This window comes from Aegilops tauschii, chromosome 5 (assembly GCF_002575655.3).
Source record: "Aegilops tauschii subsp. strangulata cultivar AL8/78 chromosome 5, Aet v6.0, whole genome shotgun sequence".
Taxonomy (NCBI): domain Eukaryota; kingdom Viridiplantae; phylum Streptophyta; class Magnoliopsida; order Poales; family Poaceae; genus Aegilops; species Aegilops tauschii.
Window position 1 is genome coordinate 522,211,457 of NC_053039.3, and position 16,106 is coordinate 522,227,562.

A 16,106-nucleotide genomic window follows, 5' to 3' on the forward strand; every position below is an offset into this window, starting at 1 on the left:
ACTCCTGGTTGCACCACCGTGCGATGTACAATCCCTCTCTCTCTCTCTCCAATGAAGTGGTACTTCCATTATGGCAGATCGTACTATATGTAGTGTACATACCAACTTTTATAACCACTGATGTAACTAAGGTCCTTTTTAAGCATCTGATCAAGTTGAGGGAGATTGTGCTAGCTATACAAATATCTATCCACGCTGCACTAACTAATTTATTTTGCCCCTTACAGGATGCAAGGATGACTTATAGTTCTCTATCCAAGATGCGATGTGCACTCTTTTACCCAATATGCTATGTAAAAATAGCTTACAGTCGGTATTTGGACGAATGAGTTCTATCGGTGATGTAAGCTCGCTTCATGTAGCTAACTAATTTATTTTGCCTGGTACATCATATAAGAATGACTTATGTAGTTCTCTATCCAAGATGCACTGTGTACTCTTTGCCCAATATGCTATATAAAAATAGATTGCATTAGTTAGTATTTAGATGAATGAGTTGTATCGGTGATGTAAACTCGCTTCATGTATAATCTATGTGACTGGGTGTGCACATATAAGCTCTGATGTATTGTTCATACAGTTCTTATTCCTGTGACTCATCATCTGGATAGTAGATGAATGATTAGTTGTGACTTATTTTGGTATGATGAACCTTTATCCTTTTGGTATATCATGTTGCATTTCCTATGAAAACGCACTACTGGTATGTAATAGACTTTGGTACTCTTGGACATCTTTGTTTTTGTTAACTCTATGGAGTATAAAACATGCCTTACCGGGCTGGCTATGGCTGGGGCGGGTGGGGTGCGGCAAGCCACACTTCCTATCTAGTGTCTTACATGGCAAGCTTATTTTCAGATTTGGTTAGAGCCCACCCGCCGCAAGTGTCGGGTGGGGTGGGGTGCGGCAAGCCACACTTCCTATCTAGTATCTTTTGTCATGGATACCTTGTCAATGCTCCTCCATTGTTCTCTCGGATGATGAATTTCATCTTCAACCCCTATACCAATGAATTCGTTTTGGTGTATCTCGATGATATCTTGGTCTTCTCCAAGAATAAGCAGGATCATGCCAAACATTCGCTTCAGCACAGCTTTTCACCCTCAAACTAGTGGCCAAGTCGAGCGAGTCAATCAAATTCTTGAAGATATGCTCAGGGCTTGTGTCATTTCCTTTGGCATGAAATGGGAAGATTGTCTTCCATATGCTGAATTCTCCTACAACAACAGCTTCCAAGCGAGTTCGGGCAAGGCCCCATTCGAGATTCTCTATGGCAGAAAGTGCCGTACTCCTCTCAATTGGTCAGAGACTGGTGAACGCCAACTTCTTGGCAATGACTTAATCACTGAAGCTGAAGAAATGTGTAAAGTCATCCGTGATAATCTCAAAGCCACGCAATCGCGTCAGAAGAGCTACTATGATAGTAAGCACCGTGATTTGGCTTTCGAGATCGGAGACCATGTCTACCTCCGCGTCTCTCCAATGAAAGGCACTCGTCGCTTCGGTATCAAAGGGAAGCTTGCCCCTAGATACGTGGGTCCTTTCAAGATCATTGGCAAAAGAGGCGACCTCGCCTATCAACTTGAGATTCCTTCCAACTTCGCGAACGTGCACGATGTGTTCCACGTGTCACAGCTCCGCAAGTGCTTCAAGACGCCTGAGCGCTCTATCAACTTCGAAGAGATTGACCTCCAGGAAGATTTGTCTTATCATGAGCACCCCGTTGCTATTCTTGAAGAAACTGAGCGCAAGACTCGCAACAAGTCTATCAAATTCCTGAAAGTGAAGTGGTCGCACCATTCCGACCGGGAAGCCACCTGGGAACGCGAGGACCATCTCCGTTCCGAATATCCGGAGTTCTTTCAGTCCTAGATCTCGGGACGAGATCCTCTCGTAGTGGTGGAGTGTTGTAACACCCCGCATGTAACTTGTCATATTTGTAACTCCGACTCTTGCCATTTCCGGCTATGTGTTATGTTTTTCCCTCCGTTGTCGGGTTTTGTCTTTCGTTTTGTATTTTGTCATGTCATGCATTTTCATATCATGTCATCATGTGCATTGCATTCGCATACGTGTTCGTCTCATGCTTCCGAGCATTTTCCCCGTTGTCCGTTTTGCAATCCGGCGCTCCTATCTCCTCCGGTGCACCCCTCTAGTTTTCTTTCGTGTGCGTGTGTCAAACTTTCTCGGAATGGACCGAGGCTTGTCAAGTGGTCTTAATATACCACCCGGAGACTACCGGTCAAGTTTCGTTCCATTCGGAGGTCGTTTGGTACTCCAACGGTTAACCGGGCATCCGCAAAGTCCATTTGAGTATCCAGCAAAAACCCCCTCCAAAACCAGCCCAAAACCCACCAAACTCTCTTCCATGCTCTAGGTCGTTCGATCGCGATCGTGTGGGCGAAAACCGCACCTCATTTGGAGCCTCTTAGCTCCCTCTACCTATTTATATGTGGGCATCCCGAAAAACGAAACTGCACACGAAACCCTAGATTTTTCCCTCCGCGCCGCCGGACAACGTCCTCCGCCGCGCCCCGTCCAATCCCGTGGCGACACGTGGCCGTCGCCGTCCTCGCCCCGCCGCCGGCCCGCAGGCCCAACGCCGGCCCCCGCGGGCCCGCGCGCCGCCCCGCGCCTGCCGCCGTGCCCGCGCGCCGCCGGGTCCCGTCACCGCCGCCTGCCCTCGCCGGCGCCGGCCGGCCCCGCCATCTCCGCCGCCGCCCGACGCGCCTCCCGAGGCCGCCGCCGGCGCTCCTCCTCCGGCCACCGGCGGCCCCGCCGTCCGTGTTCCCCGCCGGCCGCGCCTCTCTCCCTCCGGCCGGCGCCCCGTCCCTCCTCTCCGGCGAAGTTGCGCCGCCGCCATCGACGGCCTCTCCCTCGATCCAATCTGGTAGACAATGTAGCTCCCGTTGACTTCGTCCTTCCTTTTTTTCTAAGTCCTGTTATTTTATCAGCAAGTGCTCCTGTTCCCGATGAGATAACTTTGTGCATGTAGCTCCGATTCACGCGTGTAATATGTCAAATTGTTCGTATCGTGATGCTCTTCATTTTGTTCAGTTGCACCATGTTCATTAGAGGTCATCTTGATGCCCAAATCTCTGTTGGAAGAGGGCTAGTTGCTGTTATTCTCTGGTTCTTATCAGAACTTGGAGATTTGTCATTTTTGTATCATTAAATCTGTGCATCTTTTGAGCATGAGCTCTACATGTGTTTTGAAGTATGTCATGCCATCTTTCCAGTGGTGTAGTCCATGTATTTTTGTGATCTCTGTGGTGACTAGCACAAGCATGCAAAGTAGGCCCCGTAATATTTCTGATTTCAGGGACTTGGTGATTTCTCCAAGTCCTCGTCTGCTGTAATTTTGTTGCCATGTAAACTTGATGCTACAGAGAGATCCATGCATATTTTGGAGATGTTCAGTAAGTATGTTTTGTAGATATTGTTGTAATTGATCCATTCCTGCAATTTTTTGCAATTATGGAGTGCCATAGCATGACTCAATCTTGCTCTACTTTTGCTATAAAATATTTCTGGCAGATTCTTAACATGGTATGCATTTTTGCCAAGCTTATTTTAGTTGATCCATACATGCTATGCAATTGTTCTTGCCATGGATAGCTTCATAAACATGCCATCTTGCTGTAGGTATACTTGGTTTGTCATGAATTGGTCTGTAGTGAGTGCATCAAGCTCACAAAGAGGCCTACATATTATTATTTCTGCCATGCTCTGTTTTCCGCCAAGTCTGAAACCTGATAACGAAACTTGCTATGTTTACATGCTTGCCATCATATCTTCTGATCCTTTTTGGCTTATGGTCAGTAAGGGACTTTTGTCATGTGCTTTTAGTAGAACACTGCCATGCCTTGTTTTGCTATGTTAAGTTCCTGTAGCATGTTGATTTCATGCTCTGAGCATTGCTACCTGATGCTGATTTCTGCCATGTCCAGTTTTTCACCAAGTCTGTGAACCTGTAATCTTTTGCACTTTTGCCATGCTTGTTTGAGCTTGATATGTTGTGAACTAGCCATAGCTCAGTGTTCATCTTTTGTCAAGCATCTCCTGTAGATTACTGCCATGTACTTTTTTGCTATGTTGGGGTGCTGTAGCATTGTTACCTGTTGCATTTTAAGTGCTATCTTGCTGTTAATCGCAGATTCGTGTCATTCTTGTTTTGCTCGCCATTTGCAAACCGTGCACCCGATTCCGGTGATCTTTATATCGATTTCGACCGAAATCATCTCACCTTTCCAGTGGAATGCTTGGTTTGCCAAGTTACTGCCATGTTCATCATTTTCCTTCCGGAGCACGCATATGCATCGCATATCATATCTTGCATATCATACATGTTTTGCATCACGTTGCTTGCGCATTTCTCGTTGTTGATTGTGGTTCCGTTTGTTTGTGTTCTTGTCTTGGGTAGAGCCGGGAGACGAGTTCGTGAACGAGGAACCTGTCGAGTACGCTTACGAGGATCAAGCTTTCGACAACTCTGAGAATCTTGCAGGCAAGATGACCACCCCTCGAAATCACTTCTATCTTTGCTATGCTAGTTGTTCGCTCTATTGCCATGCTCCGCTACCTATGACTTGCTATATCATGTCTCCCATTGTAGCCATGTCAGCCTCTAACCATCCTCTCCTAGCAAACCGTTGTCTGGCTAAGTTACCGCTTTTGCTCAGCCCTTCTTATAGCGTTGCTAGTTGCAGGTGAAGTTGAAGTTTGTTCCATGTCGGAACATGGATATGTTGGGATATCACAATATATCTTATTTAATTAATGCATCTATATATTTTGGTAAAGGGTGGAAGGCTCGGCCTTATGCCTGGTGTTTTGTTCCACTCTTGCCGCCCTAGTTACTGTTATACCGGGATTATGTTCCTTGAGTTTGCGTTCCTTACACGGTCGGGTATTTATGGGACCCCCTTGACAGTTCGCCTTGAATAAAACTCCTCCAGCATGGCCCAACCTTGGTTTTACCATTTGCCACCTAAGCCTTTTCCCCCGGGTTTTCGCGAGCCCGAGGGTCATCTTATTTTACCCCCCCCCCCCCCGGGCCAGTGCTCCTTCGAGTGTTGGTCCGAACTGAGCAGACTGCGGGGCCCCCTCCTGGAAACTCGAGGTCTGGTTTTACTCGTAGGATGTCTCATCCGGTGTGCCCTGCGAACGAGATATATGCAGCTCCTATCGGGATTTGTCGGCACATTCGGGTGGCTTTGCTGGTTTTGTTTTACCATTGTCGAGATGTCTTGTAAACCGGGATTCCGAGACTGATCGGGTCTTTCCGGGAGAAGGTTTATCCTTCGTTGACCGTGAGAGCTTATGATGGGCTAAGTTGGGACACCCCTGCAGGGTATTATCTTTCGAAAGCCGTGCCCGCGGTTATGAGGCAGATGGGAATTTGTTAATGTCCGGTTGTAGATAACTCGTCACTTGACCCAATTAAAATACATCAACCGCGTGTGTAGCCGTGATGGTCTCTTCTCGGCGGTGTCCGAGAAGTGAACACGGTCTGTGTTATGTATGACGTAAGTAGGTGTTCAGGATCACTTCTTGGTCATTGCTAGATGACGTCCGTTCCGTTGCTTCTCTTCTCGCTCTCATTTGCGCAAGTTAGCCACCATATATGCTTTTGCCGCTGCAGCTCCACCTCATTGCACCATCCTTTCCTACCAGCTTAAATAGTCTTGATCTCGCGGGTGTGAGATTGCTGAGTCCCCGTGACTCACAGATTCTACCAAAACAGTTGCAAGTGCCGACGATGCCAGTGCAGATGATGGCGTCGATCTCAAGTGGGAGTTCGACGAGGAACGTGGTTGTTACTATGTGTCTTTTCCTGATGATCAGTAGTGGAGCCCAGTTGGGACGATCGGGGATCTAGCATTTGGGGTTGTCTTATTTTCATCTGGTTTTTGACCGTAGTCGGTCTTTATGATTGTATTTTGGATGATGTATGATAATATTTATGTATTGTGTGAAGTGGCAATTGTAAGCCAACTCTTTATCCCATTCTTGTTCATTACATGGGATTGTGTGAAGATGACCCTTCTTGCGACAAAACCACTATGCGGTTATGCCTCTAAGTCGTGCCTCGACACGTGGGAGATATAGCCGCATCGTGGGCGTTACATCATGTTATTGTCATGTGATGCATATGAATAAACAAATATATTATAATTGAATGTTCTTTTGCATTTATGGTAAAAAAATGTTTGTCTTCATTCATGATGTTACTGATTATGATAATCAGTGGATGTTGTCTAGAGTGCTTCTCCTTCAGATGTGATGTACGATGTCTTCTGGCTCATACTAGATGATACAGTGGTGTGCTCCCTAGCTTCCTTCCGTGGTTCTTGCTAATTAAGGTGATATTTATCTAATAATCTTACTTTGGCATCATCAAATTACTCACCTAGCATTTCTTCTGCTGCAACTCTGCATCTTTTTGTTTATACATCCAAAAAGCATGGCTTGGGTTTTTATGATGGATAGGTTACTGCACTATTTAAGTAGTTGTATTTTGGCTTCTTTCCATTTGATCTGCTTTAACTGTTCTTATATTTGGTTTTAACGATTCTATTTTTTGGCTGACCACAGCTCATAAACAAGATTATGTGTTTTGCACTTTGATCTCTTTCATTCTAAATGCTTAATACTTTGCCTCTTTGATATAAAACTTATATGTCATGCTAGCATGTATGCGTTGTTTCTTAGGATTCCTGGGAGCATTTAGGTTTAAACTTGATTCTCATAGGAAATGATAAACTGTTTTCATATAGAAGCACTTATCAAAGAGAGTCTACGGCTCCATCAACTCCTGGTTGCACCACCGTGCGATGTACAATCCCTCTCGCTCTCTCTCCCTCTCTCTCTCTCTCCAATGAAGTGGTACTTCCATTATGGCAGATCATACTATATGTAGTGTACATACCAACTTTTATAACCACTGATGTAACTAAGGTCCTTTTTAAGCATCTGATCAAGTTGAGGGAGATTGTGCTAGCTATACAAATATCTATCCACGCTGCACTAACTAATTTATTTTGCCCCTTACAGGATGCAAGGATGACTTATAGTTCTCTATCCAAGATGCGATGTGCACTCTTTTATCCAATATGCTATGTAAAAATAGCTTACAGTCGGTATTTGGACGAATGAGTTCTATCGGTGATGTAAGCTCACTTCATGTAGCTAACTAATTTATTTTGCCTGGTACATCATATAAGGATGACTTATGTAGTTCTCTATCCAAGATGCACTGTGTACTCTTTGCCCAATATGCTATATAAAACTAGATTGCATTAGTTAGTATTTAGATGAATGAGTTGTATCGGTGATGTAAACTCGCTTCATGTATAATCTATGTGACTGGGTGTGCACATATAAGCTCTGATGTATTGTTCATACAGTTCTTATTCCTGTGACTCATCATCTGGATAGTAGATGAATGATTAGTTGTGACTTATTTTGGTATTATGAACCTTTATCCTTTTGGTATGTCATGTTGCATTTCCTATGAAAACGCACTACTGGTATGTAATAGACTTTGGTACTCTTGGACATCTTTGTTTTTGATAACTCTATGGAGTATAAAACATGCCTTACCGGGCTGGCTATGGCTGGGGCGGGTGGGGTGCGGCAAGCCACACTTCCTATCTAGTGTCTTACATGGCAAGCTTATTTTCAGATTTGGTTAGAGCCCACCCGCCGCAAGTGTCTGATGATTTTCCGCGGATGGCAAGGATCTAGAATGATTTCATGGTTCTTGCTGCATAGTATTTTTGCTGCTCCCATTAATATACATGTATCCGACGAGACAATTTCCTGCGGGTGGCTCAAACGGGGCTACTGGCACCCTATACATGCATACAACAGTCATGCCCTGCCCTTCCAGTTCCATCGTTCGTCTAGGTACATTTTGTTTCATCCGTTGTTTAACTTTTAAAATCAAGCGATTGAATTTACCATTTTTACGGTATAAACATGGATGAGTTGATTGTCTTAGTTCACTTTGTTTCTCCTACGGATAGGAGCATCAGTGGTTTTACACATGCTACCGGTTGCAATTCAGGTTGCTACTCAATTGATTCTTACCAAATGTTCCGCAGCAATGCGCGGGGAATTATCTAGTATATAGGAGTATATGGATGAGAGTTAAAATCAATAACCGGCTCGAGCATTAATAAGGAGAGGGCAAAGAATGGATCAGCGCATCCGAAATTAATGGAGGAGCCCCAGACGGGGCGGCCTAGCCGTACGGGAGCCACAACCTATTATTTTTTTTCTAATTTTTTGCTTTATTTTTGTACTAATCTTTATACTTTAAAATATTCTACATATATGGAAAATGTTGAACAAGAATTTTTAAAATGTTGAACAAGTATTTGAAAAATGTCGAGTAGGTATTAAAAAATGTTGAACGAGTATACGGAAAATGTTGAACAAGTATTTGAAAGTGTTGTACAAGAATTTAAAAAATGTTTAACAAGTATGTGAAAAGTGTTGAATAGGTATTAAAAATGTTGAATGAGAATATGAAAAATATTGAATAAGTATTTGAAAATGTTGAACGAGAATATGAAAAATGTTGAACAAGTACTTAAAAATGTTGAATAGGTAATAAAAAATGTTGAATGAGTATATTAAAAATGTTGAACAAGTATTTTAAAATATTAAATAAGTATTAAAAATGTTGAACAAGTATTGTAAAATATTAAATAAGTATTAAAAATGTTGAACAAGTATTAAAAATATATTAAATAACTATTAAAATTTTGAACAAGTATTTGAAAAATGTTGAATAAGTGTTCGGACAGCGTTGAACGTGTTTACAAAAATGTTGATCACTTTTTACAGAAATGTTTTTTATATGAACGAAAATGTAGAGTGAAAACAAAAATAAACATAACGAAACACAAAAGAAAAATAAAAAAAACAAAAAATGAAGGAGAAAAGAAAAACAAACAAAAAATGAATAAGAAAAAAGAAAATAATGAAATAAACCGGAGAAGAAAAAATAAACGAGACAAAATAAAATGGAAAGAATGAAACAAATCTGAAAAGAAAGAAAAAAGGATGAAAAAATGGAGAAGGAAAAAAAATGAAACAAAAGAAACCGAAAAGAGTAAAAGAAAAAAAAATGGAGAATACCGGTTCGGTTGCCTCATCGCGATTCTACTACTAACCTGTAACTTGAAGTGGGCGGAGTGGTTAGCTGCGCCCGTAGTTAGTCACCAACATGTACGATGTCGAAATCACTAATTAAGGAGTACTCGTTGCAAAAAACATTCCACCTTCCAGGTCGCGACAAGTGGCGCACATGCAGCGCGCTACTTGTCGCAACCTGAGAGTTTTTCCCTTTTCCGTATATCCGTTTATTCAAAACGTTTTATCTCTTAAACCGTGCGTCCAAATTTCGAACCGTTTTCACCATTGGATTCCTCGCGTCGAGATTTTCAAAACTAGATCTCATGTTGATAGGTTTTGACAAACTTTTTTTCACGAAAAAAACCGGATGAAAAAACCGAACCGAGAGCACGGTATTTTTCCCTTTCCGAAAGAGGTACGCCCGTGCCTTTCACAAAATCACAACCATGCCTCTCGTGAAAGCAAAACCGCGACTCTCGCGGAAGGAAAAAAAACAGAAAACATGTTTTTTTTTTCGTTTCCAAGAGGCACGGTCGTGACTCTCGCGAAAGCACAACCGTGCCTCTCGCGAAAGCAAAACCGTGACTCTCGCGAAAGAAAAAAAAAACAGAAAACGCGTATTTTTTCCCTTTTTGAGAGGCACGGCCGTGACTCTCGCAAAAGCACAACCGTGCCTCTCACGGAAGCAAAACCGTGACTCTCGCGAAAGAAATAAAAACAGAAAACACGTTTTGTTTTTCCCTTTACGAGAGGCACGGCCGTGACTCTCGCGAAAGCACAACCGTGCCTCTCGCGGAAGCAAAACCGTGACTCTCGCGAAAGACAAAAAATAGAAAACGCGTTTTTTTTTCGTTTCCGAAAGGCACGGCCGTGACTCTCGCTAAAGCACACCCGTGCCTCTCGCGAAAGAAAAACCGTGACTTTCGTGAAAGGAAAAAAACACATATTTTTCGCGCAAAAATAATTTTTTTCGATTTTTTATATCGAAAAGCTAAGGAAGACCGGGGCAAAACCAAAACGTCAAAAAAATCCAAGAAAAAAACCGTTTAAAAAGCCGAAAATGCGTGCAAAAAAGAAAAAACAAAATCCAGAGGAAGCGTCCAGAGCGCGACATGTGGCGAATGACTAAGAGCGCGCCAAGTGGCCCTGATCGTTGCGAGGCTCCCAAAGGAGTGCTCGTTAACTAGTTGCTCTCGTACGTGTGCGGAACCAAACAGCAGTGAGTGAGGCGGCCCATTCAGGGCGTCCCGCGTTGGGCTGGCCCATTACCTCACGGCTCGCGCTAAAAGGCGAGACGCTGCCCTATTTCCCCGCCCATCAGCGCCTTCCCCTCCCCCCACCCCCCCGCGCCGCCAAAAGAAGAACAACCTAGGGTTAGGGTTGTGGAGGCGGCGGCTGCTAAATTCCAGATCCGATCGCCATGCCCGGGCTGGAGGAGGAGATGTTCGTAGCCACCATAGTCGCGCGAGAGTCGAAGGAGGAGGCCGCCATGGCCACCGAAGTCGCGCCAGAGCCAGAGGAGAAGACCGTCGTCTTCCCCGATTGGGTGATGCTGGATCGCTTCGGCCGCACCCACAGCCATGCCGACCTAGACGCTGCACGTGAGGCGGCCAATAAGAAGAAGACCGCCGTTGAAGTCGTCACGGCCACCGGCCACCGCTGCTTCTTGTCCTTCGCCCTCTCGGATCCTCCAGAGGTCTCTTACCTCGATCTCGAGTGGCCGCGGGAAGGCTCAGTCGAACCCGTGGCCCCCTCCCGCCTGCCCGCGTATCCCTACGTCCGGGCAACTGACGAGGACCTCGTCCTCTTCGAAATCAACATCCCAAGACAGCTCCACGACTTGCCGTCAGATCTGTTCGTCTACACAGCTGGTCGTACCCCCTCGGTGGATCAGCTCCCTCTGTACACTGAGCCCATGGTAAGCCCGTTTCTGATGTCAAAATTCGACACAGGCATCCTGCGCCTCCCGGACAACAGCTACATCGTTTCCGACATCAAGGTCTACCATAAAGAGAATGGCCCTGACAATTATTCCATGTTTGTCGAGCTCTACGTCTTCAACTCCAAGACCAAAGAGTGGAAACGCTTCCCCGAGATGCCTGCCCCCCAGCCGCAAGACGAGAGCAATACCCAGTTCCCCATCCTCTGGTCAACTGAGGAGGTGCTTGCTTTCGGCCACAGGTTCCTCTGCTGTGTCGACTACTTGAGCGGTGTCCTGCTATGCGACTTCTCCAATTTAGAGTCCCCGGTGCTCCACTTCGTGCCTTTCCATGGAGGAGATGGGTACTCTGAGAAGCTACAGATCATGCCTTTCCTTGGAGGAAAAGAGAACGCTAAGAAGGAACAGATGGCAAAGTGCTTAGCGGAGAGATTCCGACGTGTGTCCGTCAGCCAAGGCATGATGCACTTTGTCCGCATTGATGGCTGGCGTCCGCCTCTTGAGAGAATCCAAGGGCAGCAGCAGCCTCTCCAAAAGATCACAGTATGGACTTTGGATATCGGGGATGGTAGCAAGTTCAAGTGGAAGATTCATTGGGGGATCAACCTGGATCTTCTCTGGGCGCAAGATGGTTTCCATGCTCTGGACATACCTCGCTGTCTTCCCCAGTTCCCAGTCGTCTGTGCGAACAATCCGGACGCCCTATGCTGCCTGTTGAGGAAAGAGGAACTTTCTGGACAGCCGTGGATGATCATGGTTGACATGAACCAGGAAGATCTGCAGCCATCTACTAAATATATCAATCAAATCTTCTTTTCTCATCTGCCCCTACTTCCAACTGTCTTCTCCAAATACCTTGTAAGGCCAACAGGTAAGCTCTCTTAATATTCAAATGTTGTCCCTTGTAATTACGTATCGATACAACATGGTTGTGTTTGCTTAGCTTTCTGTTGGATATGGTAGTGTAACACTGGTGTCTTTGCCTATTTATCTTAAATATGATGCAATACATATCCTGCCTGGTTGTGAGGCTAATTGAACTGTGAGACTTCTGCATGCTTAATATCTATTACCTCCGTCCCGAAAAGCTTTTCTTCGATTTGTCGAGATACAGATGTATCTAACACTAAAACGTGTCTAGATACATCCGTATCTAGACAAATGTAAGACATGCTTTTTGGGACGGAGGGAGTAGTTTGCGCTGTCTGCTCTCTCTGTGGGTCTCTTTGGAGTGTTCCCCCCTTCATTAGCAATTCTCAGCACAAGGACTTCTGGACACATACCGCTCTATTTATCAGGGCTGTTTGCCCTGTGTTATTTTCTATCTATTGCTTTTCTCTTGTCCCAAAATTTCTATTTTTGCTGCCTTTTGAGGCTGCGTTGTGCTGCTTTGGTATAGCAATATTAATTAATTGAGGCCTTTAATATATTTGCTGTCATCAATCTTCTCTTAGGCTGTTCAAGTGTTTTGAGTTTTAGCTGCTCCAGTTGTGTAGGTGCACTAAACTTTATACTCCCTCTGTTCCTAAATATAAGTCTTTGTAGAGATTCCACCATGGACTACATACGGATGTATATAGATGCATTTTAAGTGTAGATTCACTCATTTTGTTCCGTAGGTGGTCCATAGTGGAATCTCTTCAAAGACTTATATTTAGGAACGGAGGGAGTACTATATTATAAATAATAATACCTTGCTCCTTCTGCCGTCAAGTTGTCCTCCAGAGTCTACCATTTTTTCCTTGTTGGATCTTTTGCTTTTCACGAGACTGTTCACTATCTATACACGTGGTAGTTCTTGATTCAGCACGCAGCCTTCTTTTGCTACTAGTTTTGGTGTGCTATTCTGAAGCAAAACTCTAGAAACCACACTATTGTGATTGCTCTTCTAAAGCATAAAACTTGGTCCTCTAATTTTATATCAGTGCAAATGTCTTGTACCTTTTAGATTATATGTACAGACCTTTAACACATACTTTTCTGTTGGTAAAAGATTTAGAATGTGTTTCGTTGGGTTAGTTTGGGTCAATCAGGTCACATCTTTGCCTTTTTCTGTTAGAATACTTTTGTTCTAGATAGTGCTTGTATTTTATATCGTGTAACTCGGTATTGGGCCAGTGAAAAGCCATTCTCCCTGCACGTGAATTTTCATTAGGTAAAATTCCTGTAGTATTAGCCCCGTTGGCGCCCTCATGTGTCTGTCTTCCTCTTGATTCTGGTGACAACCCCTCCAACTGTTTTCTTAATCCTCACATGCCTCATCCGACATCATTTCACCTGGACTGTTGTCAGGACTCCCATGTTTCTTCAGTCGGCCGCCCTCTCGCTGCCTCTAGTCCTGTGCCACCTGAGCACACAGCCCCATGCCGCTGGTCTGCAGCAGATTACGGCCAGCCCCCTATGTTTACATTGATATTTAGGGTGAAAGAATTCTCTTGATCAGGGTACCCCAATCCAATGCTGTTTGTACCTCTTGTTTGTCTTCTTTTTTTGCACAGCAAAACCATTGCATGTGGTTTTGCTGTTCATCTTATGTGTCAATACTTGTCGCAAACAACATAGTGAGATGTTCAGATGGTGTACATATCTAAGTTGTTTTTGTTTTATTTTATTGGTTGCAGTGATACCCCGGGACAACAAGCTCAAGCTCGCAGCTAGCTCTTCAGAGGAGATTATGCCCATAACTGGAGAAAGCTTAAGTTTGCAATGTGAATTCCAAGACCTGAAAACTGATGACCCGGCTTGGAACCTTCTTCTGGTTGGTCACACAAAAGATGGTATTTGTCCTGAATGTCATGGGAATGTCATGGGATGAGGATGATGGGATGAGGATGTGTACTACCTCTATCCCAAAATAAGTGTCTCAAGTTTAGTACTCCCTCCGTCCCATAATATAGGAACGTTATTGACAATCTCAACTTTAGTATAAAGTTGTACTCAGTGTCAATAACGTTCCTATATTATGGGACGGAGGGAGTACAAACTAAAGTTGAGATACTTATTTTGGGACGGAGGGAGTATTAAATACCTATGTCAGTAAGAGTAAACGATACATGTTCTGGATCCTGTAATCATATGTTTAAGACCCCGTATCTCAAAAGTTTGAGATTGAAAGCCTTCTCTTTTTATTCTTTCTCGCATAATAAATCAAGCGGGTTTTGCAGGCAACAGCCTCAGTGTTTGTCTCCCCAGACCCAGGACAATACTTTGATCTTTCTCTTTAGACGCACAAGCCCAAAAGGATGTCTTTTTTGTTTGGATTTTGTCTGTTTACGGATGGCACCAAAAGGATGTCTGTTTTGTTTGGATTTTGTCCGTTTAGGGATGGGGATGTCTGTTTTGTTTGGATTTTGTCCGTTTAGGAATGGCAATGACGGTGTCTTTCTGAATGTGGCCGGTCACATCTTGTTCAGCTGCATGCAATTTTTTTAAAGCAACAAAGATGTAGATAATGCTAGCCGCCATAGTCACGCCAGCGGCTGTGGTTCATGCCGGTCGGCAACAATGCCAGCGGCCTATAAAATGGCCATTCCCTAGTTTAACGCCGCCAACAAAGCTAGTGACTGATACACTAGCCAAACTTCAAAATGAACAAGTTTTTTACGCCGGCAACAAAGCCAGCGGCCGTCACACTAGATTGCCTTCACAATGAACAAGTTTTTAGCGACGACAACAAAGCCAGCTGCCGGCACACTAGCCAGCCTTCAAAATGAACGACCATAGTCCACGACCGAGGTCTCACCTAGTTCAGGCCGTCTTGTGCGAACATCTCTTTCTGCCCGTTCACGAACCAAGCCTTCCTCTTTGGTTCATATCAAGTCACCAACGTCTAGGCCACTCACGGGACGGGTTTGGACGCTCTCAAGCGCGGGACAATACGTGTTGCGCTCTTGTTGAATGAACCCCCATCTCTTTTGGATTGAGTTGATGCCGCGGGTGCTCACAAATTGGTATGGGGCAAACTTCCTTCGCTCATGAAAAGTTTTGTGAACTTTTGTCCAAAAGACATCCTTTTTGCTGGGCACCTTTTGTGGGATCTTGGCCTATCTTCATCCAACTCTCGCAAATCAAAGTGTCCTCCTCTTGGGTGTATAATCCCGTGCGAATGCTTTGCCTCCTTTGTGCCTTGACCCTTTGGGTGAGCTCATCGATAAACACCAATGGCTCCTCCGCAATGTCGATCTCTTCTTCCTCATCTTCACAATACATGTCATCATCTTCATGCCATGAGTTGCCATGGTCGTCGATCTCATCTTCATCATGGCCACCGAATAGGTCATCACCATACTGGCCGCGACTGTCCTGGCTTTGGGTCGCGTCGGGATCGAAAGCATGGCCTTGACCGTCGAAGTTGAAGGCCTCACCACGGCCCCCGAAGATGACGCTCTCCATGAAAGCGGCGTAGTCAGGGTCGTCGACCGTCAGCATCGGCAGTGGCATTTCATGGAACAACTTGCACGCGCCGGCAAGGTTGGCCGTAGGAATCGACCCGGGATACGCCTCCACGAATATATTCCGAATATAAATGAAACAATTTCACAAATATATTCTCATCACTCCCATCCTACTAACACTCAACATATCGTGATTTCCTTAAGCTTGTGAGCCTGTAGGTTCGGTAATCCATAGACATGAATGAAACCGTTCGTTCAATGACCGACATCGGGATCATGGACGTCCATATCGATCCCTATGATCACACAAATGATATTCGAGTGAACCTATGGTTATCATGTGATGTTCCCTTTGCTTCACGATACTTCACAAAACCCGGGATGCATCGATATCCTCTTGAGTCATCACAATGCTCACTATACTGAAATCCTCATTACCGGTTTTGTTCTTCTTTCTCGTTATTGTGTTTCGGCATCCCGTGACGAAGTCACCTATGTTTGGCTAGACGACGATCGATGCCATCACACCAAGAGGGCCCTAAGAATGTCTCTCCATCGTTGGAGGAGCAAATCCCATTCTCGAGCTATCCAAGCACCTGTCAAACTTTCCGATTAACCTGTAAGTT

The 16,106-nt window shown here is 44.6% G+C and overlaps 1 non-coding gene across 1 annotated transcript; it reads left to right on the plus strand.

Moving 5' to 3' along the window:
• Positions 1 to 10,472: 10,472 nt before the first annotated feature.
• On the plus strand, positions 10,473 to 14,254 carry LOC109738277 (uncharacterized). Its single transcript, XR_005758227.3, has 2 exons — positions 10,473 to 11,957; positions 13,708 to 14,254. It is a non-coding gene; the product is annotated as an uncharacterized protein (transcript).
• The last annotated feature ends 1,852 nt before the right edge of the window (positions 14,255 to 16,106 follow it).